Raw genomic sequence first — 24,833 nt, 5'->3', positions numbered from 1 at the left:
TACCATATGGATAACACCCTGTTTTCTGGCCCCCAAGTTCTAATGCTTCCTATACATTATAGCTTACTTTTGTACTACCAATGTTATAAACCTTACATTTTATAAGATACATCTAATACTTTAATGGAACCAAAGAAATTTAAGCTTTGACACTGGAAGGCTCTTAGAGTGCCAAACACACTGAGTCCATCTTTGGTTCTGCACCTAGTTCATGCCCACACAATGAACTGTCAGGCTTATGTACTCCAGACCCCAGTGGAGGTTCATGTATATCCTAACTGGAATGTGGGAAGGCTTGTTCTGATCTTTCGTAAAGTGTCATGCAGAGGGCTCCACTTTAGATAACTAGAAACCTGTGACCGTACCACCATGCCCCTCACTCCACAAAAGCCGGGGATTAAGGTATGGACTGGGCAAAGAATGAGGGTAGAAAACACCACTGAATCATCTGTCAGCCCGATCCCCTTTGTCAGTAAGTTATCCTAAAAAAACTCTGTGTAAATGGTATGAAGTGCCTTGCTTTGTTTTTTCTGTCTCAAAATACCTGCTCAGAAGAATACTTTACTGAACCTCTTCTACCTTCTAACACAAGGATCTTAGAGTTAACATTACGAATAGCAAGTATTATTCTACTTAATTAAAATAAGCCTCTTAGCATGTAGCTTTACCAAAGCCCTTTTACTTGTCTCCTCAGACTGGAGGTATTCTGTTTTATCACTGACAAGTACCTGGCATATGGTAGAAACTCAGAACTTTATGCCTAATGAATCCATATGTGAACTTCACCCTCCTTCATTCATTCAAAAGTACTTCACCATAGTGCTAGCCCTCAAGGCCTGATGGGAAAAGGAAGGAAATACACAAATAATCATGATAAAACATAGTAATAATAATTACTTTGAGAAGTGTTCAAAATGACATAGAGGATTTATTAAAAATATACAAATCCCTGGACCCCAGCCTTCATTTTACTTTATTTTTTAAAGATTTTATTTATTTATTTCACAGAAAGAGATCACAAGTAAGTAAAGAGGCAGGCAGAGACAGAGGCGAAAATAGGCTCCCTGCCGGGCAGAGAGCCCCATGTGGGGCTTGATCCCAGGACCCTGAGATCATGACCTGAGCCGAAGGCAGAGGCTTAACCCACTGAGCCACCCAGGTGCCCCCATTTTAATGTTTAACTTAGAATGTGTGGGGTGTTATAGTCAATCATTTTCCATAAAGGGTCAAAGAGTAAATGTTTTTGGCTTTGCCAGCCATACAAATTCCGCTGTAACTACTCAACTCCACAACTGCAGTGTAGACAACACATAAATGAATGGATGTGGCCATGTTCCATTAATGCATTATATATAGACACTAAATTTCAACTTTGTATGATTTTCTCATGGAATATAATATTATTCTTTTAATTGTTTTCAACCATTTAAAAATATAATAACCATTCTTAGCTTGTGGACTATACAAAAACAGGGAGCCAGCCAGATTCGGCCTGTGGATTATACTTTGCCAACAGATGGCAGAGAGGAAAGAGTACAGACTCTGGAATTATCCTGACCTCACTTGATTCCAGCTTTGCTCTTTACTAGGTTGTAACCTGGGGAACTACTTACCCATGTGAGCATGCTTCTCCACCTGAGTGATGAGTACCTTCAGGAATACCTACTTCATCCTTGAGGTGGCAAGAAACTGGATGAGCGACAAAGAGAAGGAGAGGGAGGGAGAGAGAGAGGCTAAAAAGGCCTGAATGCTAAAACAACAACTGTGCTACTTGAACTATCACAGTAAACATGTTTTCTTTTTACATGCCAATCAGGGAACTAATTTGGACATGGGATTTAATTAAATGCATTTGGCTGCATCACTAATATACTCCTTTTTCTTCATCATATTCTTTTACACAGTAGTCATTTCTTCTTGACATTTGTTATTGTAATATGATGAGACCTCACCATAACGTGTCATGGAGTGCACCAGGCGGCATCTTTTATTTTTATATGACTAGGTTTTAATGGGATTTTACAATTTAGCTCTAGGATGTCTAGCCTGCCAAATCATTCAGCAAATGCTAAGGAAATTGTCTTAACTAGCACACCGCAAGTAAATGGTTCAATTTAATACATCATAAAAATAATTTTTTTAAAAAAGGAAAATAAAATGGGTAGGAAAAAATCATTTTGGAGAAAATCCTAGATTTCTCTTCAAATAAGATTTTAAGGAACAAAGTTTACCTTATATTTCTTCCATTTAAAAAGGGACAGGCATTATAGCTACTCTGATCATGATTCCTCCTCCTTCCCCTCAAAAAGACACTCTCATTGTTTAATCACATTACTTTGCACTGTGCCTGACAAGTGGTCAGTCCTCCAAACTCATTTCAACAATCTGTCCCTGACAAAGGGGAGTCTTACAGAAATAATGCCTTAACCAGAGACAATGAATGTTCTAATAATAGGATATTATGCATTAGACTAGAAGCAAATGGATAGTGGTGAGAGTGGTAAGGCAGTAGAGTTTTAGACAGAAAATAAGCCCATCCTTGTGATATGTGGGATCCAAGAAAAAAACTACAAATGGAGACCACATAGCACATTGAAATATATAGAAGTTATAAATCAGCCTATCTCCCAGCTAGCAACTCACCCATGGCTCTGTAGCCCAATGTCTAGGAATAGTCCTCCACCCTGGATGTTAAAACAGCATGGGAATACTGGGTAGGACAGGGTAAAAGGTAGACCTGAACTTAGGGCCAAGCCTTCTGAGGGGTGATGGGACTAAAAAATTATTTGGATTCATGATCAAGTTCAGCTAGGTTTCAGGATCAACATACAAAAAGTTATTTGTATTTCTAGTCACTAGCAATGATCAATCCAAAACCAAAATTCAGAAAATAATTCCATTCCTAGTAACATCAAAAAGAATAAAATACTTAGGCATAAGTTTTTAAAATTTAAATACAATTAGCCAACATACAGTACATCATTAGTTTCAGATGTAGAGTTCAGTAATCCATCAGTTGCATTAAGAGAGTGTTCATCACAGCCACATGTGCCCTCTTTAATGCCTGTCACCTACTCCCTTCCCTCTAGCAATCCTGTTTCTTTCCCAGAGTTAAGATTATCTCTCATGGTTCGTCTCCCTCTCTGATTTCTTCCCATTTAGTTTTCCCTCCTTTCCCCTATGATCCTCTGTGCTATTTCTTATATTCCACATATGAGTGAAACCATATGATAATTGTCTTTCTCTGACTGACTTATGTTACTCAGCAGAGTACCCTCCAGTTCCACCCATATCGATGTAAATGGTTAAGATTTCATCCTATTTGATGGCTGAGTAATATTCCATTGTATATAAATACCATATCTTCTTTATCCATTCATCTGTCAGTAGACATCTGGGCTCCCTCCACAGTTTGGCTATAGTGTACATTGCTGCTATAAACACTGGAGTGTAGGTGCCTCTTCAGATCACTACACATCTATATCTTTAAGGTAAATACCTAGTAGTGCAATTGCTGGGTTGTTGGGTAGCTCTATTTTTAACTTCCTGAGGAACCTCCATTCTTTTTCCATAGTGGCTATACCAGCTTGAGTTCCCACCAATAATGTAAGAGAGTTCTCTTTCTCTGCATCCTCGCCAACACCTGTTGTTTCCAGAGTTGTTAATATTTACCATTCTGACTGATGTGAGGTGGTATCTCTTTGTGGTACTGATTTTTATTTCCCTGATGTCAAGTGATGTTCAGCCTTTTTCATTTGTCTGTTGGCAATCTGTATGTCTTCTTTGGAGAAATGTGTGTTTATGTCTTTTGCCCATTTCTTGACTGGACTGTTTGTTTTTTAAGTGTTGAATTTGCTAAGTTCTTTATATTCTTGCCTTTTAACTGATAGGTCATTTGCAAATATTTTATTCCATTTCTTAGGGTGACTTTTAGTTTTGTTACCTATTTCCTTTGCTGTGCAAAAGCTTTTTATCTTGATGAAGTCCCAATAGTTCATTTTTGCTTTTGTTTCCCTTGTCTTTGCAGATGTGTCTAGCAAGAAGTTGCTGCAGCTGAGGTCAAAGGGGTTGCTGCCTGTGCTCTTCCCTAGGATTTGGATGGATTCCAGTCTCACATTTAGGTCTTTCATCTATTTTTAATTTATCTTTGTGTATAGTGTAAGACAATAGTCCAGCTTCATTCTTCTGCATGTGGCTGTCCCAAAACCATTTGTTGAAGAGGCTGTCTTTTTTCCATCGGATACTCTTTCCTGCTTTGTCAAAGAGTAGTTGACCGTAGAGTTGAGGGTCCATTTCTGGGTTCTCCATTCTGTCCCACTGATCTGTGTCTGTTTTTGTGCCAGTACCATACTGTCTTGATGATTACAGCTTTGTAATAGAGCTTGAAGTTTGGCATTGTGATGCCACCAGCTTTGCTTTTCTTTTTCAACATTCCCCTGGCTCTTCAGGGTCTTTTGTGGTTCCATACAAATTTTAGGGTTATTTGTTTCAGCTCTGTGAAAAAAGTGGGTGATATTTTCACAGGGATTGCAATGAATGTGATTGCTCTGTAGTGTAGACACTAACAATATTTATTCTTTCAATCCATGACCATGGAATGTTTTTCCATTTCTTTGTGTCTACCTCAATTTCACTCATAAGTGTTTTGTACTTTTAGACTACAGGTCCTTGGGCGCCTGGGTGGCTCAGGGAGTTAAAGCCTCTGCCTTTGGCTCAGGTCATGGTCTCAGGGTCCTGGGATCGAGTCCCATGTCAGGTTCTCTGCTCGGCAGAGAGCCTGCTTCCTCCTCTCTCTCTCTCTGCCTACTTGTGATCTCTGTCTGTCAAATAAACAAATAAAATCTTTTAGACTACAGGTCCTTTACCTCTATGGTTAGGTTTATTCCAAGTTATCTTATGCAAATGATTTCTGCACATCGATTTTATATCATGCCACATTTCTGAATTCCTATATGAGTTCTAGCAATTTTGGGGTGGAATCTTTTGGATTTTCCACATACAGTATCATGTAATCCGCAAAGAGTGAGAGTTTTACTTCTTTGCCAATTCAGATGCCTTTTATGTCTTTTTGTTGTCTGATTGCTGAGGCTAGGACTTCTGGTACTATGTTGAACAACAGTGGTGACAGGGACCATCCCTCCCATGTCCTGACCTTAGGGGAAAAGCTCTCAGTTTTTCCCCAGTGAGAATGATATTTGGTGTGGGCTTTTCATAGATTCCTCTTATGATAATGAGGGATGTTCCCTCTATTACTACACTGTGGATAGTTTTAATCAAGAAAGGATGCTGTATTTTGTTAAATGCTTTTTCTGCATCAGTTGAAAGGATCATATGGTTCTTGTCCTTTCTTTTATTAATGTGATATATAATATTGATTGATTTATGGATGTTGAACCACTCTTACAGCACAGGAATTAATCCTACTTAGTTGTGGTGAATAATCCTTTTAATGTACTATTGGATCCTATTGGTTAGTATGTTGGTGAGAATTTTGGTATCAGTGTTCATCAGGAATACTGATCTGTAATTCACCTTTTTGATGGGGTCTTTGTCTGGTTTTGGGATCAAGGTGGTGTTGGCCTCATAAAATGAATTTGGAAGTTTTCCTTCCATTTCTTTCTTCTTTCTTTTTTTTTTTTCAAAACAGCTTCAGAAAAATAGGTATTAATTCTTCTTTAAATGTTTGGTAGAAATCCCCTGGGAATATATCCAAGCTTGGACTCTTTGTTGGGAGATTTTTGATTACTGCTTCAGTTTCATTTCTGGTTACGTGTCTGTTCAGGTTTTCTATTTCTTCCTATTCATTTTCCGATAGTTTATATGTTTCTGGGAATGCATCCATTTCTTTCAGACTGCCTGTTTCTTGGCATGTAGCTGGTTATAATATGTTCTTATAATTGCTTGTATTTCCTTGGTGTTGGTCATTTTCTCCCCTCTTTCATTCATGATTTTATTAATTTGGGTCCTTTCCCTTTTCTTTTTGATAAATCTGGCTAGGGGTTTATTAATCTTACTAATTCTTTCAAAGAACAAGCTACTAGTTTTGTTGATCTGTTCTATTATTCTTTTGATTTCCATTTCATTGACTTCTGCACAAATTTTACTAATTCCTGGTTCCCACTTGGTTGAGGCTTTATTTGTTGTTCTTTCTCCAACTACTTTAGGTGTATGGTTGGGTTTTGTATTTGAGGCTTTTCTTATTTCTTGAGAAAGGTTTGTGTTGCTGCTATGCACTTCCCTCTTGGGACCACCCTTGCTGCATTCCAATGGTTCTGAACTCTTGTGTTTTCATTTTCATTTGTTTCCATGAACTTTTTAAAATTCTTCTTTAATTTCCTGGTTCAGCCATTCATTTTTTAGTGGGATGCTCTTTAACCTCCAAGTATTTGAATTACTTCCAAATTTCTTCTTGTGATTGAGTTCAAATTTCAAAGCATTGTGGTACAAATATGCAGGGAATAATTCCAATCTTTTGGTACCCATTGAGACCTGATTTGCGACCCAGTATGTGATCTATACTGGAGAATGTTCCATGTGCACTAAAGAAGAATGTATATTCTATAGCTTTAGGATGGAATGTTCCATATATACCTGTGAAGTCCATCTGATCCAGTGTGTCACTCAAAGCCTTGGGCATAACTTTAAAAATGTAAATGGAAAATGTATACTCTGAAAACTATAAAAACATTTTTTTTAATTAAAGAAAACCTAGGGCACGTGGGTGGCTCAGTGGGTTAAAGCCTCTGCCTTTGGCTCCAGGTCATGATTCCAGGGTCCCAGGATCAAGCCCCATCTCGGGCTCTCTGCTCAGCAGGGAGCCTGCTTCCCACCCCCCCTGCCTGCCTCTCTGCCTACTTGTGATCTCTGTCAAGTAAATAAATAAAATATTTTTTAAAAAAAAGAAAGAAAGAAAACCTAAATAAATGGAAAGACATCCCCTGTTCAGATTAGAAGACTTAGTATTGTTAAGATGGCAATACTTCCCAAATCAATCAATCAATAGATTCAACACTATCCATGTCAAAATTTCAGCTGGTGACAAATTGATCCTACAATTTACATAATAATGCAAGGGATCCAGAATAGCCAAAAAAAAAAAAAAAAAAAACCTTGAAAAAAGAAAAGCCAAGTTAGAAGACTCATACTTCTTAATTTAAAACACACACACACACAAAGCTATGGTAATCAGTAGTCAAGGCAATGTGTGTATATCTATAAGGGTAGATAGATAAATAAAATAGAATTTTAAAATCTAGAAGCATAACCTCACATTTATGGTCAATTGATTTTCCACAAAAGTGCCAAGACAATTTAATGAGGGAAATAGTATTTTTTTCAACAAATGGTGTTAGGATATTCACAAACAAAAGAAGAGATTTGATCTCTACCACATAGAAAATTTGATTCAAAGGGAATTACAGACCTAAACTTAAGAGATAAAATTTTAAAACTCATAAAAGTTAGGAGTAAATATTGCATTAGGCACAACCTTCTTAGATACAATACCAATAGCACAAATGACAAAATAAAAATAGATAAATCAGACTTCATAAAAAATTAAGACCTTTTGTGCTTCAAAGGATGCCTTTAACAACAACAACAAAAAAGACAACCCACAGAATGGGAGAAAATATCTGCAAATCATACATCTGATAAGGGACTTGTATCCAGACTATACAGAGAACCCTCACAACTCAAGTGTAAAAAAGACAAATAACCCAATTTTAAAATGGACCAAGAACTGGAATAGACATTTCTCCAAAGAAGGTATAGAAATGGCCAATAAATACATGAACAAATGCTCAGCATCCTAACTCATTAGGGAAATGTAAATCATAGTCCTAATGAGATTCCACTTTACACCCACTAAAACAGCTATAACAAAAAAAATAAAAAGATAAAACAAAAAAACATGACAAAAATGTGTGTTGGCAAAGATGAGGAGAAAATCAGAGCCCACATCCATTTCTAGTGTGAATGTGAAATGGTGCAGCCACTTTAGAAAAACAGTTTGGCATTTCTTCAAAAAGTTAAAAACATGAGCAAATAATGCTCTTCCATCTTTTTGTGTCTTCTTCAATTTCTTTCATGAGTGTTCTGTAGTTTCTCAAGTACGGGTAGTGAGCCTGGTGGTGGGTATTAAGGAGGGCATGTATTGCATGGAGCACTAGGTGTGGTGCATAAACAATGAGCTTTGGAACACTGAAAAAATAAAATAAAAGAAGTTTAAAACACTAATTTATTATATTGCCTAGCAAAATGCACATTTAGGTAGCTAAAAGAAGTGAAAATACATGCCCACACAAAAACTTGTATCTGAGTGTTCACAGCAACATTATTCCTAGTAGCCACAAAGTGGAAACAAAGCAAATGTTCATGAACTGATGAATGGACAATGTAATATTTGACAATAAAAAGGAGTGAAGCACTATTACATGCTACAACACAGATGAACCTTGATAACATTGTGCTAGATGAAAGAAGTCAGCCACAAAATACCACATATGATATGATTCCATTTATATGAAATGTCTGGAATAGGCAAATCTGTAGGGACAGAAATGAGAATACTGACAGCCAAAGGCTGAGGATGTTGGGAAGAAATGGGGAATAGCTGCTAATAGGTGTGGGTTTCTTTTTGAAACATTTTTTAAATGTTCTAAAATTCATTGTGGTGGGAAGGCTGGGTGGCTCAGTTGGTTGGGCAGCTGCCTTCGGCTCAGGTCATGATCCCAGGGTCCTGGGATCGAGTTCCACATTGGGCTCCTTGCTTGGTGGGGGGCCTGCTTCTCTCTCTGCCTCTGCCTGCTTCTCTGCCTGCTTGCGTGTACTCTCTCTCTGGCAAATAAATAAAATCTTTAAAAAAAATTCATTGTGGTGATGGCTGTATACTAAAAACCATTGGATTGTACACATTAAATGAATTGTGTGGCATGTGAATATATCTCCAAAAGCTATCTTAAAGACCTCTAAAACTACAGCACCCAATTATTTGAGTAACTGAGTCTGTCTAGACACCACCTTAGGGTGACCCAACTTGAAACAAAACATAAAGGCTGTGGCTTTCTCTTCCTATCCCCCACCCCCATACGTGCAAGCTCTCAGTCTCATATTCTCAAGCTGTGAGATCCCAAATAAGTTCAAAGGCCATTCTTCTTTAGTTGTTGATCACTCTCAAGTGTTTACTCAATTTTCTTACAAGAGTAAAAAGAAAAATAATCTTCAGACTTGGATATTTGTCACATGTGGGGTCCTTTAAAACTTGGGTTCTTCTTATCTGTGTCTAAGGGCAGAATGAGAAGAAATTTTTAGGAGGCCCACCAAAGCACATGGAGAAGATCACTGGAAGCTAGTGGACCCCTAGTTACTTCTCGTTAGCCCTTTAGTTCTCTTGAGAGAACATGAAAAACCTGTCAGTGTCCTCCTCTTTTTTTTTTAAAAAAGACTTTATTTATTTATTTGACAGAGATCACAAGCAGGCAGAGAGGCAGGCAGAGAGAGGAAGGGAAGCAGGCTCCCTGCAGAACAGAAAGCCTGACGCGGGGCTCAATCCCAGGACCCGGGGATCATGACCTGAGCTGAAGGCAGAGCCTTTAACCCACTGAGACACCCAGGTGCCCCTCCTCCTCCTGATTGAAGGCTGAGCATTGCCAGGTTAGATTAATTGCCTTGACTCCCACACTACTCATGGGTGAAGATTGAGAGGGTTTGTTTAAATGTATTTTAACTTAAATCCTAAGACAACCTATATGGTCTAGGATGAGAACTGGCAAACCTTTTCCTCAAGGGACAGATATTAAGTATCTCAGGCTTGTTGGCCATACATTTATATAGTCTATGACTGCTTTCAAGCAACAACACAACTTAGATAAATGGGTATGGCTGTTTTCTAATGAAACTTTATTTATAAAATCAGGTAAGGGGCCCACAAGCCTAGTTTGCCACTCCCTGGTCTACGGAAGCCCTGTACTATCTTAAAACCAAGACTTCTGATGTGACAGACCACACAGTTGAGAGATAATCTGTCTCTAACTTTCATGGTATTTTTCTCCTCACCTCTCTAAAGTGGATCCAGGCTTTATATCCCAAAGAACTCAGCTCCCCTTGCCCCAGGGGAGAGTTAAAGACTGTATTTTTAATAACCTTCCAATCACAGAGCAATATAATGATAATTATAATAATAGCTAACATTTACTAAAGGTTTAGTAAGTACCAGGCATGGTGTAAAGCATGTTTTATGACAATTAAATTATTTCATCATCACCATAACCCTATACAATGGACGCCATTAGCTAGGAAACATGTTAGAGAGCTCCAACACATAGATGGCTCTGGAAAGAGATTTCAACCTGGGCAGAGCCCATAATTTTAACTGCTACAAGTATTAGAGTGCTAGAACCTGGTGTGGCACAGATAGAAGTTTTTAAAAATTGAAGGAAAGTTAAGTAGTCTGACCCTAGAAAGCTGGAGTCCCCTAAAGCCAGGGAAATGGAAAGGCTCAATGAAGATGAAGACCTGTGCGCCTTTCCTACACAGAGCTTACAGGTTGACAAAAGCTTTGGTGGGATAAGTACATGGGTCTCTGGGGGACTGAGCCTCAAAGTTTAATCGTATTGAAAGATGGTATGAAGTCCCGGTAGTTAGGTCTGTCATGGAAAAAAGGAAAGAGGGGTGCCTTCAGAATTCCCTTCCCTCAAGTAAACCCAGGTGAAGGAGAAACAGAACAGTCACCACTAACTGGTTTTCCCGGACTCTTATAAGACCTTAGAACCATTTTCCAGTACTGAGAGGAAGAGTGGCCAAAATAATGCTGAGTAGACATCATGCCAACTAGATTGCTGAGATCTAAGTTAATGCAATTTAATTTGGCAAGCTAAAAAAACAAATGTTTCCTTGACACCAAGAATCACAGAACAAATTTCATGGTACAAAATTGGGGGAATGCTGGAGACATTGGAGAGGAATGTGGTGACAGAACACAGAATAAGTTTGTGTGTTTTAACTGTTTAAAGGAGTAGCGGAGTAGTGGTCATTGGAGGAAATAGTTCTGAGGAATGAGTGGAGGAGAGGTTGATGTAAATGACCTAATCAATCTTTATATATCATAGCAGTAAGTTACTCAGCACCTAAGCACCCAGACCAAAACTCGCTTTCTGTTTCGGTGCTAAACAGTACTGGGACAAAACTATAAATTTAGTTCCCTTCTCCAAGGAATACCTGCTGCTGGTAGGTAAGACCAAACTAACTACTCAAGACTAACAACTTGCTCATCAACATTTGTTTCAAAGTATCATCTCGTGCCCACCAATCTAAAATTAGTATCCCCTTAACTCAGCCCAATTCCAGTTTCTTCCTTGCAAGACTTGCCTTAAATCACCCAAAACTTTAAACATATCTGTCTCTCTCATCTCCCCTTTCTGAGACTCTAGTAAGATTCCGGGAAAGTGACCTTCCTAAGCAGTAAATCTAACAAACTGAAATTTGCCTAATAAACAAGGTTTTCTAGTGGTTTTTCTGAGTGTCAGTTGACAACCCAAAGAAGATAAATTAAAAAGTAGTAGGAAATGAAAAACTATTAGAGATACTGAAGTAATCCCCCAAAACAAAAATGGTTAAAAGAGTCTCCCTCTGGTGGTGGGGAGGGATAGAGCAGGAGACAACTATATTTCCTGTTAAGCCTTTCTGTACCAATAGCTTTTTTTTTTTGTACCAATAGCTTTTTAAATCATGTGAGCATATTTCTAGGGTAAAATATATTTAAAAGTTTTAAATATTAGTAACAGTAACACGTGGCTAGGAGACCATTTCTCGAAACCTTTGTTTATACCAGGAGAGCTGGTATTCCTCTTCCTGGATTCAGCCCTGAAAACATAATATAATACTGAGCTAACAAAGAAACATTACAAGTTATGTCCATCCCTGTGGCACAAACATAAAAGTCATAGCTAATAGACATATTTTACAAGCACAGAAATGAGGCCAAGAGAATTGAAATTATTGCCCAGGTCCATAATGCACCCTTTACCTGCTGCTGTAGAACTATCTAGGTAATCATGATGTGTGTGAATTGGTCTTACCTGGGATTGGATCCCTCTCCCCCAGCTGCTCTCACCACACATTTTCCCAGCCAATTCCTACTCTTAACTCACCTTCAGTAAGAAAAGATCACAGGGAAAGAAGTCATTTTTCTTAGAGGACAGACCTTTTCCCTCAGCCCCAATTATTTTTTAATCTCAAACCTTAGAGAAGAAATTACCTTTTCAGATTGGAAACCCTGAGTTTCTGCCTCACTCCAGCCTGAGTTTACATACTGAGTACCCTGCTGTGAAGGCACTCTGTTCCAGAAGTATTTGAAAGCCTGATGGGGGAACAAGTCGGGGGTTATGGAAGTTCGTTGAGAGGTCTCAGCAAACCAAATGCACATAGGCTTCAGTTCAAAGAATAAATAGGTATGTGAAGAACTTCTTTGAAAGTACATTTTTGGATAAACACACACACATACATACACAAATGGCATATGCAAACAGCCTCTTTCCACAGCCAAACACCATAAAGTAAGTTGAGTCTGGATCTCAGAATGTCCTCTTCCCTGAACCTGGAAACAAAAAGAAGCTATCCACTAAGTCAAGTTCCCCTCACTTCAGAATCCAATCCCAGAACTGGCTAAGAGATACATTCAGGACAGTGATACAGCTTATTTTTTTAAATACTCCAACCCCTTGTTGGGGTGAAAGCTAGTAGAAATACCAGTAAGTATGCACTGAACAATCGTTCATTTAACAACATCTACTAAGTGTCTCCACACAGCAGACATAGCTTGAGACTCTAGGGGTCGGGGTAAACAAGACCAGAGTCTCTGACAACAGAAAGTCCCAAACTAGTCATCTGTACACAGTACGCACATCATAAATATCAGTGATCAAATGAATCAATAAATAAATTTAAACATTAAGTCAAAAGATAACAAAATCACTCTCGGGTTGGACTTTTCCAATTATCTTTTTTTTTTTTTAATATTTTATTTACTTATTTGACAGACAGAGATCACAAGTAGGCAGAGAGGCAGGCAGAGAGAGAGGAAGGGAAGCAGGCTCCCCGCTGAGCAGAGAGCCCGATGCGGGGCTCGATCCCAGGACCCTGGGATCATGACCTGAGCCGAAGGCAGAGGCTTTAACCCACTGAGCCACCCAGGCGCCCCAGGACTTTTCCAATTATCTTATAACACATTTTAAAATGCTAATACAAAGTAGCTAGGGTGGAAAAATAGTCAATTATAGGAAATATATGATACTACCTTAGAGAAAAAGGACAATACAAACTCTATATATGGTTTTGTTTGTTAACAAGAAATATATAGGAGGGGGAAAAACCTATAATGCAACAATCCAAAATGTTAACCGTGCTTTTCTTTAAGTAATTTCTAATTTCTTATTTTCATATTTTTACTTTTCCCTTTTTTTCAATTTTTCTATAGTAAGCACACGTTGTTTGTATGGGGGGGCAAACTGTTTTCATAAGAAGAAAACATGGCTATGGTGATTCTGCACTTAGCAATGGAACTCTTAGTTCCATTAGATCTCCATTAGAACTCTTAGTTCTCCACTGAGATCCTCAGAAAACAGACTGGTGACAGCTCAGTAGTGTCTCTCAGCTTGGCCCTCCATATCACAAGACAACTTTTTCTTTCTCTAATCTCTGTGGCATGATGGAGTTGCTCGTGTTCAGAAAAGGAACCAGCGATGCTGGGTCCAGGAAGAAACCACCACAGGACAGAAGGCAGGAAACAATGAGGACCTTGTTTCAGGTAGCATGCATCTGGCACAGGGGAGCTCTTAAAATCACACATGGCTGGAAATGTTATCAAATAACCACTTGTTGTTATTTTTTTATGTTTATTTCTTCAGTTCCCTAACTTATGAAACTGTAATAGTATATTTCGTATTTACTTTTGTAGGTCTCATAGAACAAATGGATACTAACAATTACAGTAATAGCTAATGTTGCTGCTTACTTGCTGGGTGCCAGGCACTGTGCTGTACTTTGTACGTGAATTATTTAATTTAATTCTCAGTTCCATGAAATACGACTATCAGCCATCACACTGAAAGATGAGGAAACAAAGAGCGATGGTAAAGAACTTGCCCAATATCGAATACAAGGTCGCAGAGGTGACCTCAAACCCAAGTCTGGCTATGTCTCAGACTCCTAAGGACTAATATTCTTAATTATTTACTGTGATTTTTCTCTGCCTATGACAAAAATTTTCCAGACATGATAGTCGATATTTTTTCCCAAAAACTGGGAGGAAAAAATAAAAGGTTTAAGCTTTACAACCTCTACTCTACCCTTTAACCCATCTCATTTTTTTTTCTTTTTCCTTTAAGATTTTATTTATTTATTTGACTGAGAGAGAGATCACAAGTAGGCATAGAGGCAGGCAGAGAGAGAGGGGTAGGCAGGCTCCTGCTGAGCAGAGAGCCCGATGTGGGGCTCGATCCCCAGACCCTGAGGTCATGACCTGAGCTGAAGGCAGAGGCTTAACCCACTGAGCCACCCAGGCACCCCCATCTCATCTTTTTCAGGAAAGTAAGGCTTTGGAGATGGAAATGTACTAAATAATTTTTTTCAGACTGAAAGAATTAACTGTTACATATGATGTGTTCATTTCCACATTACTTTTTGTCTTGTATCTTATACTGAAAAAACACATGCCATATCATTATTGGGTATTTCCACCAGTCTCAAGGGTCCAATATAGAAACTGTGTAGGCAGGGTAATATTCCTCTTGATGAATTTATTGCTTCAACTTAAAATTTAGAATGTAGTGAAAAGAATCAATAAGCGTATACTCTTCTTGGGACTCATAAACATTTATTTAAACAAACTCAAAGTTCCTTTTGTGTATATTCAACACATAAACAGCCTGAAATTAGAAATTGGATCTATTCCCTTAAAAACCTCAGGTGAAATAATAGTAAATGGAAAAGGGATTGCATGAGACAACAATGGCATATATACACTCAAGGAGCATTATCTCCTATTATTTGATAACTATGCAAACTGGAGAGGTCAGATTTGGATAAAATAGACCACTTCTATTCATGGTCATTAGAGCAAAAAGGAGTGGTTCTCAAACACAGGGCTCTTAAGAAAAATTGAGACCCACAACCTCCCATTTTAGAGATTCTGCCTGCTTTGGGCATCTAGGTATTGCTACTTCACAAGTGTCCCCTAGGATTTCAGGCAGGTGGCACATGGCTCACACTGTTAGATACTTCTGTGAACAACAGTGAATTAAAAGCCTGGGCTCAAGAGCCCACTACACCTTTGTAGTTTGCATCAAAGGTGTTTGCATCATGGTCCTGTCACTTATGAACAAGGTGTCCTTTGTCAAGTAACTTAATCTAGAGTCTCCAAGCCTCAGTTGCTTCATTTGTGAAATGAAAAGATAGCAAGAGTATCATTCAGAGTTGTGAGAATTTAAAAAAAGATTTTATATATATTGTAATATTTATATTCATTTATATATTTATATATATTTACATTTTTAAAAATATTTATATTTTTATATAATATGTATATATAGAGAGAAAGAAGCTAATCACTATCCAACACAAAGTAAATGCTCAAACACTCTAACTTGCTGATAATAAATTATTTTAAAAGAGGATTGCCCGAAGCTCTATAACCTCCTGCTGTCATTTTTTTTTTCTTTTAATTTCTCAGCCTCCTCTCAGGGATATTGACTTGCCTTCATATTTTCTCTTTGTTAAATCTCCCATGAATATTAACATGCTTTGATCATGAGGTCCCCAAATTTTGTAAATGCAGTATTAGGCATTCAAATGATTCTCTCTACACTTCAAAATATTAGAACATTAGGAGAATCTGTTGCCTAATTTGGTCTTAGTTGGTACAATAATTCTACCAAAACCCTGAAATCATGACCTGAGCTGAAGGCAGAGGCTTAACCCACTAAGCCACCCAGGTGCCCCTATGTTTGATTTTTAAAATAGTACATATATGCACCCAAGAATTGATACTGTTTTGTTTCCTTCCATTGTCTTTGAATAATACTTAGATTTTCTGTGTCTAAACATTATAGAATCTTTGCCTCAAACATTATGCTATAGTTTGGATTACAGAGCATGGTAAAAATGTTTTAACATTGAAATTCAGGTTTCCAGGGGATTTGTGTTTTTAATTTTTATTGGTATATAATATTCATATAGTTAAGTACACAAATCTTAAGGACACTGCTCAATCCATTTTGACCAAGTGAACATTTTCCTATAACCACCAGTGCAACTGAGATCTAGAACATCACCAGCACCTCAGAAGGCTCCCTCTTGCCCCTCAGTCATTACCACCCCCACAGGAAACCACTATTCAGACCTCCATCACCCTAACTAATCTGATCTACTTCTGAAATTTAAATCAATGGAATCATGAAGTATGGATTTCCTCTTCAGTATTAAGTCTGTAAGATTCAACTCTATTTTTGTTTGTAATGGTAGTTCATATTTCTTTTGTACATATATCTATGGGCATTTCTGTTTGGGGCTATTATGAATAAAGTGACTCTAAACATTCTTGCCCATATTTTTCAGCATACATGTACATGTAGGACAGAATTTCTGGATGGTAGGGGAGGCAAATTTTTTGTTTTAGTTAACGTTGCCAAAAAAAAAAAAAAAAGATTTTATCAGTTTACATTCCCACCAGCAGTATATAGAACTCCAGTCACTCAACATCCTTACCTATTTTGGTATTCTCTGTCTTGTCTTTTCATTCTACTCATGTTGGACAATATGTAGTAAAAATGCACTGGGGTTTTCATTTACATTTTTCTCATGACTGATTAAACTGATCATCTTTTCTTTTCTGTATTGGACATTTGTATATAATTTTTAAAAATTCCTTGGGTTTTTGCCATTTTTTTCAGTTATCCATTTTTGTTTTTTATTTTTTAATAAATTTGGGGAGATAATTTTAGACTTATAACAAAGTTGTAAACATAATGCAAGGACTTCCAATTTACTTACTCCTCAGCTACTTTCACTTGGTGTTAACACCTTACCTTACCATGGTGCATCTGTTAAAGCTTAGAAACCCACATGAGTACATTTTATATTAACTACACTTCAGGCTTTATTTGGATGTCTCCACTTTTTCCGCTATAATGTTCTTTTTCTTTTCTACAATCCAAACCAAGCTAGCACATTGTATTTAATCTTTATGTATCATTAGTTTCCTCTGGTCTATAAGAGTTTCTTAGTATTTTCTTGTTTTTCATGATCTTAATGGTTTTGAGAGGTATCAGTCAGATACTTTGTAGAATGTCCCTCAATTTGAATTTGCCTAATGGTTTTCTAGTGATTGGATAGAGACTGTGTATTTTGGAAAAAATAACCTGACATTTGTCAACACTTGCTTTATGACTCAGAGAATGGTTCATTTTAATAAACATACCATGTACTAACGGGCATTATACTAAGCAAAATAAGACAATCAGAGAAAGACAATTATCGTATGATCTCACTGATATGCGGAATTTAAGAAACAAGGCAGAGGATCATAGGGGAAGAGAGGAAAAAATGAAACAAGGTGAAACCACAGAGGGAGACAAACCATAACTGAGGTTTGAGGGAGGGGAGGGAATAGGAGAGGGGGTGGCTTGGAGATGAACATTGGGGAGAGGGGAGGGAATAGGAGAGGGGGTGGCTTGGAGATGAACATTGGGGAGGGTATGTGTTATGGTGAGTGCGGTGTGTTGTGTAATACTGATGAATCACAGACCTGTACCCCTCAAACAAATAATGCATTACATGTTAATAATAAAAAAATTAATTAATAAACATTCCACATATATATTTTGCAATATTTGTTGAGTGCAATGTTATACAACACACACATCCACACACAAGCAAATTTGTTAATTATATTGCTTAAATATTCTATATCTACTAAATTTTTTGTTTGAGAGAGAGGTGTTAACATCTCACTATGATAATTATGGATTTGTCTATTTCTCCTTTTATTCATATCTGGTTTTGTTTTTATATGTTAGAGTATATGTCATAGGTCTACACAAATTTAAAATTGGTATATCTTCCTGTTGAAGTGTCCCATTAATCATTATAAAATGACTCTTTTTATCTCTAGCAATAGTTCTTGCATGAAAATTTGTCTACTACTGGCACAGATAAACCACATTTCTATGATTAGCATTTATATGCTGAATCATTTTCCAACTTCTTCATTTCAACTTTTCTGTGTTTTTAAGGCATATCTCTTATAAGCAGTATATAGTTGAGTTGTTTTTAAATCCAGTCTGACAATCCTTGCTTTTATTTGAAATATTTTACCCACTCACATTTAATATATTATATATCTTCCTCGAATTTATGATGGCCTTGCATCCCAATAAATCCATGGTAAGTTGAAAATATCCTAAGCTGAAAATGCATTTCATGCACCTAACCCATCAAACATCGTAGCCTACCTTAAACATGTTTAGAACATTTGTAATGGCCTACAGTTGGACAAAATCATCTAATACAAAGCCTAGTCTGCAATAAAGTATTGAATATCTCATGTAATTTATTGAATACTCTACTGAAAGTGAAAAACAGAATGGTTGTCTGGGTACAGAATGGTTGTAAGTGTATTGCTTGTTTACCTTCATGATCCTGTGGCTAACTGAGTGCCAGGGCTGCCACTGGCCAGCAACACAAGAGAGAAACAGGCTGCATATCACTAGCATGGGAAAACATCAATTTTCAGAATTTGAAGTACAATTTCTACAGAATGCTTTCATACCTCAAAAATCAGAGACTGTACTAAAATATTTGAATTCAAATCTACCATGTTACAGTTTTTCATTTATCTGATCTTCCTGTGTGCATTCTGTTTGATTAATCAATTATTTAACATTTCCTGTTATTAGATTGTTAATGATTTTTTATTCATTTACTATTTACTTTAACTATTGCAACATAACCTTAAATTAGTAATTATACCACTTCTCAGATAATGCAAGAATCTTACACATTAACTCCCATTACTCTTTTCCTGCCTTTTGTGCTACTGTTGTCATGTACTTCAATTCTACATGTTGGGTTTTTTGGTGATTATTTATTTATTTTAGGGGGGCGGGTAGAGAGTCTTTGAGGTACAAGGCAAGCTCAGGGTCCCCCTACTACTTCACCATCTTAACTCACTCCCTGGAGGGAGAGAGATCTTAAGCAAACTCTGTGCTAAGCATGGAGGCCCACGTGGGGCTCAATCCTACAACTCTGAGCTTATAATCTGAGCTGAAACCAAAAAGCCCAACACTTAACCAACCTTGCCACAAGGCACACCAATTCTGCATATTGTTTAAACCCAACAGACCTTATTATTGTCTTAAAGAGTCAATATTTATTTGGAGTTATTCACATATTTCTCTTTTCTGCTGCTTTTTATCCCTTCCTGCATTTTCATGCTGAGATCATTAACTTTTTTTTAAAAGATTTTATTTATTTGCTTGTGAGAGAGAAAGAGCACAAGCCAGGGTGAGAGGCAGAGGAAGAATGAGATTCCCCGTTGAGCAGGGAGCCCAATGTGGGGCTTGATCCCAGGACCCTGGGACCATGACCGGAGCTGAAGGCAGACACTTAACTGACTGAGCCAGCCAGGCACCCCTAAGATAATTAACTTTCTGCAAAGAATTTCCCTTAGTGCTTATCTTAGCATGGGTTTCTAGCAATGATTTCTCTCCATTTTTATTTGAATAAAAGTGTCCTTATTTCGCCTTCATTTTTGAAAGATTTTGTCATGAGGCATACAATTCTTCTTTGGCAGTTATTTTCTACCTGATGTTTATATATATCACTGGTTATCTGCTAGCTTTCATCGTTTCTTTTCTTTCCCCCTTAAAAATTTTTTTTAATTTAAATTCAATTAATTAACATACAATGTATTATTATACATTATACAGTTTCAGAGGTAGAGTTCAGTGATTCATAAGTCTTATATAATACCCAATGCACATCACATCACATGCCCTCCTTAATTTCCATCACCCAGATACCCCATCCCCCCAACTGCCCTCCAGCAAACCTCAGTTTGTTTCCTATGATTAAGAGTCTCTTATGGTTTGTCTCCCTCTCTGATTCTGTCATTTTATTTTTTCATTTCTTTTGAAATGTCAGCTGTCAGTTTATTCTTGCTCTTTTAAAGGACACTCACCTGTTTTTTTCTTGGCATATGATTTAGATTTTCTCTTTATAGGTGTCATCATTTTTTTCCAGTGATATTTTGTATTTATTCTGTTTGGGGTTTATAGGGCTTCATGAATCTGCAGTTTGATATCTTCCATTAGTTTTGGAAATTATTTGGCCATTGTATCTTCAATATTTCTTCTTTTCCATTTTCCCTCTTACACATTATTAGATTTTTTAAAAAAGATTTTATTTATTTATTCGGCATAGAGAGCAATCACAAGTAGACAGGGAGGCAGGCAGAGAGAGAGAGTGGGGGAAGCAGGATCCCTGCTGAGCAGAGAGCCCGATGCGGGGCTCAATCCCAGGACCCTGAGACCATGACCTGAGCTGAAGGCAGAGGCTTACTCACTGAGCCACCCAGGGACCCCCATTATTAGATACTTTTACAAAGTCTTGCGTGGGCTCTATGCTCTTATTTTTTATTTGCTATTTATTTTTCTTCTCTGCACCTCAAGCAATATTTTCTACCTACCTACTTTCAGTTCATAATTCTCTATTATTTGTGTCTAATTTGCAGTTAAACTCATCTTTTGATTTCTTAATTCTTTCTGTTCTAGAACTTTAGTTATACTTTCAGATTTTAATTTTATGGTGACATTCTCTTTTATTTTACCTCATTTATTTAACATGTTAACCATGTTATTTCTAAATTATATCTCTGTCAACCCTGATATTGCATTACTTACAGACCTATTTCTATTGTCAGAGTTTTGTCATTTTGTCCTGTTTCCTGGAATAGCTGTAATTTTGGACCAAATGTTGACATTATGCACGAGTGATTATTAGACTATATATGATGTTAAAGTTCTCCAGAGAGTATTTTCTTTTCTTCGCCTAACAGGCAGGAAATTTTGATCCAATTAAAACTGAAATAACTGGAGCCCAGTCTTAAGATTTTGTGAGAGCCAGAGTGCCTGGGTGAGGTCATCCACTTAAGCATCTGACTCTTGATCTCAGCTCAGGTCTTGATCTCAGGATCATGAGTTCAAACCCCTCATTGGGCTGCATGGTAGGTGTGGAGCTTATTTAATAAAAATAAAAAAAGACTTTGTGAGGGCTGATCTATTACTGATTTATCCCTATCACAAGCCATGATACTTCAGAGGTCTATTTTTAAAACCTGGGGAATTTATTGAGATCTCTTCTCCTTGGCAGGTTCTAAATTAAAATTTTTTTCTCTCCTTAGCACCACGAGGCTGCCAAAAGCTCTGATTAGCTCTTTAAGTGCTTAGCAACTACATTTTTCTGGGTTTCTTAGGCTTTCACTCCACGCATGCTCAGCTTAGGAATTAGCCTTGTGTCTGATTTTATGTTAGAATAGATAATTCAATGCAAACTTAGATTTGGTTCACCTTTCCCTTCATTTGAGGGGAAATGGTATAGAGAATTCTGAATCACTTCTCTGAAATTCCTGTTTCTTCAGGATCTTGGCCTCATAAGTAATGGCTACATTTCAGCTACATGGCTGAAGTTAAGTTTGTGGTTCCCCATCCTAGTGATATTGCTGCAAACTCTAGGTCTCTGCTTTCTCTTCAGTTTCTATGCCCCACAAGAGAAATTAACAAATGTCCCAAAAGCAAAGGCACAGTAAATGTAGTCTTCACCTCGTGCTTCTCCCTCATCTTCTTGAGATCCTGACCCTTCAAGTTTTAGACACCTTATTATTGTCTGATACCTTCAAACAGCTATTATTTTGCACTTTACTGAGATTTCATAGCTTTCTCAATGGAGAACTTAGTCTCATACTACAGAATTTGGTTTTATCTTACTATTGCTCAACCTCTAACAAAGTTGAAATCAACCTTTAAGTAGAGTGATACTATATCTCAGTTTATTATCTGGGATGCTTCTGATTTATGGCTCTTATTCTGAAATAACAATCACCAGTGCCCTCTTTCACTCTCAAAAGTGTCCAGTACATGCAATAAAGGATATGATGATTATCTTACCTCTAAAGGTTATTTTATTTTTCTTCTGGCCTCCATTAAAATAGTCATTAGTTATTTATAAAAGAATGACAAATGACAAAAAAAGTAAAAAATAAGAAGAGAGAGAATTTGCTCTTTTGCAGTTACTGTGGCATGAGGCACCATGAGCAGCAAAGTCTCCTGTGACACCCTCTGCAAGGCAGTGCAGAAAGTCCCACAAAGGAACCAGTGGAAGCATCAGAAGTTTTTGGACACAATGGAGCAGCAGATCAACTTGAGGAGCTATGACCCTCAGTAGGACAAATGTTTCTTGGGCACCACTTTAAGTCCACTCCCTGCCCCCCAAGTTCTCTGTGTGTGTTGTGGGAGACCAGCAGCACTATGATGAGGCCACAGCTATGGATATCTCCCACATGGACACTGAAACTCAAGAAACTTAACAAGAGTAAGTTCACAAGAATAAGAAATTCATCAAGAAGTTGGTCAAGAAGTATGATGCTTTTTTGGCTTTGGAATATCTAATCAAGCAGATCCCATCAATCCTGGGCTGAGGCCTGAATAAGCCTGGCAAGTTCCCTTCTTTATAGAACCACAATGAAAACATGGTGGCCAAAGTCAATGAAGTGAAGACCCATAATCAAATTCCAAATGAAGAAGGTGTTGTATCTGGCAGTGGACATTGGCCACATGTAGATGATAAAGGATGGGCTTTTGTACAATATCTGCCTAGCTGTCAATTTCCTGGTGTCATTGCTCAAGAATTGGCAGAATGTCTGGGCTTTATACTTTAAGAGCACCATGGGCAAGCTCCAGTGCTTACACTAAGACACAGCTTAATAAACCTTACTGCCACCATTAACACCCCCACACCCACACACAGATTTCTTATATATTATTTGTGCACGTATTAGAATTAGTATTTCTTCTATTTAGTTGAATATCTGACACATCATTCTGGAATCAGAAAAAGAAAATCAGGCATTCAGGGGTGCCTGGGTGGCTGAGTGGGTTAAGCCTTTGCCTTCAGCTCAGGTCATGATCTCAGGGTCCTGGGATCAAGCCCCACATCAGGCTCTCTGCTCGGCAGGGAGCCTGCTTCCCTCCTCTCTCTCTCTCGGCCTGCCTCTCTGCCTACTTGTGATCTCTCTCTCTGTCAAATAAATAAATAAAATCTTTAAAAAAAAAAGTTCATAAAATTAAAAGACCAACAAGATTTCCACATGTTTAAGTGGATAATCAATTCCAATGTCTAAAAAGTTGTAATATCATCAGTGAAAATATAAACATGGGTAAGAATATGATGTGTTCATTTACAAAAACCTACTGTTTCCCTACATATATAATTTTCATAATCTCATAGGACTACAAGAAACCTTAAAATGATTGAGCTCAGGGGCGCCTGGGTGGCTCAGTTGTTAAGCGTCTGCCTTCGGCTCAGGTCATGATCCCAGGGTCCTGGGATCAAGCCCCACATTGGGCTCCCTGCTCGGGGGGGAAGCCTGCTTCTCCCTCTCCCACTCCCCCTGCTTGTGTTCCCTCCCTCACTGTGTCTCTGTCAAATAAATAAATAAAATCTTTTTAAAAAGGCAAATTAAAAAATAAATGACTGAGCTCAGCCAAATATTCCTTTTACAGATAAAGACATTGTGGTACCAAAAGTTAATTTACGGTGACCTGAATGATTTATCCAACATCACAGATAGATCCTGAGCTCTTTTGACTCCCAGTTCAATACAATCCCACCTCTATAAACTACCCCACCTAGTGATATCTTATTAGCAAACTCTTCCTGTTCCTGTAACAACAAACACTCCCCATGCCTATGTCCTAGTACACAAAGATAAAAGGTTTGGGAATCCTTCCATATTGAGTTATATACAGACAAGATTTATAAATTATAAAAAGGGTAAGATTTAGGCCTCTCATACTAGGATATAAAGAGCAAGAGATCTTCCTGTGAATTTCATAAAGTAATCATTAATATTTCTATTCACTAAACATTTGCCAGAGTACCTACTAGGTAGTCCCCAAGGATTTTGAGTTGCAGATGGTTCATTAGGATTCTCTGTTTATTTCAAATAGAAGAATTTACAGAGTACATGATTTATTAGGTAGCTGCAGCAGACACATCTGGTACCCTGAGTCACATCCACCTAGACTTACATCTGATTTTAACCAGGGTGGAATAGATAATTCCATGCAAAACTGGATTTGCTTCACCTCATAGCATCTCACCTGTAGCCCACACAGTATCTCTAGTTTCTTCCCCATGGTTGCCCTAGATACTACTGGGAATTTTAGGATATTTCAGTAGAATGAAGCTCTGTTATCCACAATCTCAAAACATCACCCTTATGTTTCTCCTTTTTCTCATTTCCAATCTCATTCTTCCTGCTCCCTCATTCCTGTTCCAATATGACCTCTCAAATAAACATGTATACAAGTCTTTGTCTTGGAGTAGGCTTCTGGAGGAACACCAGCCACATAATGCTCAAACACTAAATCCTCCACTTAAGAAGTGTCCTTGTTTCAAACCTCTCAACTTTACTTCCAAGTATGAAGGCTCCTCCATAGTTTCTATTTCTATGGCATGTTTTGCTAGACAGTAAAGGATAATAACTCTAATGAATGTGTTCT

At 37.7% G+C, this 24,833-nt stretch overlaps 1 pseudogene; it reads left to right on the top strand.

The window, feature by feature from the left end:
• Positions 1 to 22,359: 22,359 nt before the first annotated feature.
• LOC101691342 lies at positions 22,360 to 23,021 on the top strand (annotated as a pseudogene).
• The last annotated feature ends 1,812 nt before the right edge of the window (positions 23,022 to 24,833 follow it).

This window comes from Mustela putorius, unplaced genomic scaffold (genome assembly GCF_011764305.1).
Source record: "Mustela putorius furo isolate JIRA1106 unplaced genomic scaffold, ASM1176430v1.1 tig00000095_pilon_pilon_pilon, whole genome shotgun sequence".
NCBI lineage: Eukaryota > Metazoa > Chordata > Mammalia > Carnivora > Mustelidae > Mustela > Mustela putorius.
The sequence above is the reverse complement of the archived record's forward strand: the minus strand, read 5'-3'. Positions and strand labels throughout refer to the sequence as shown.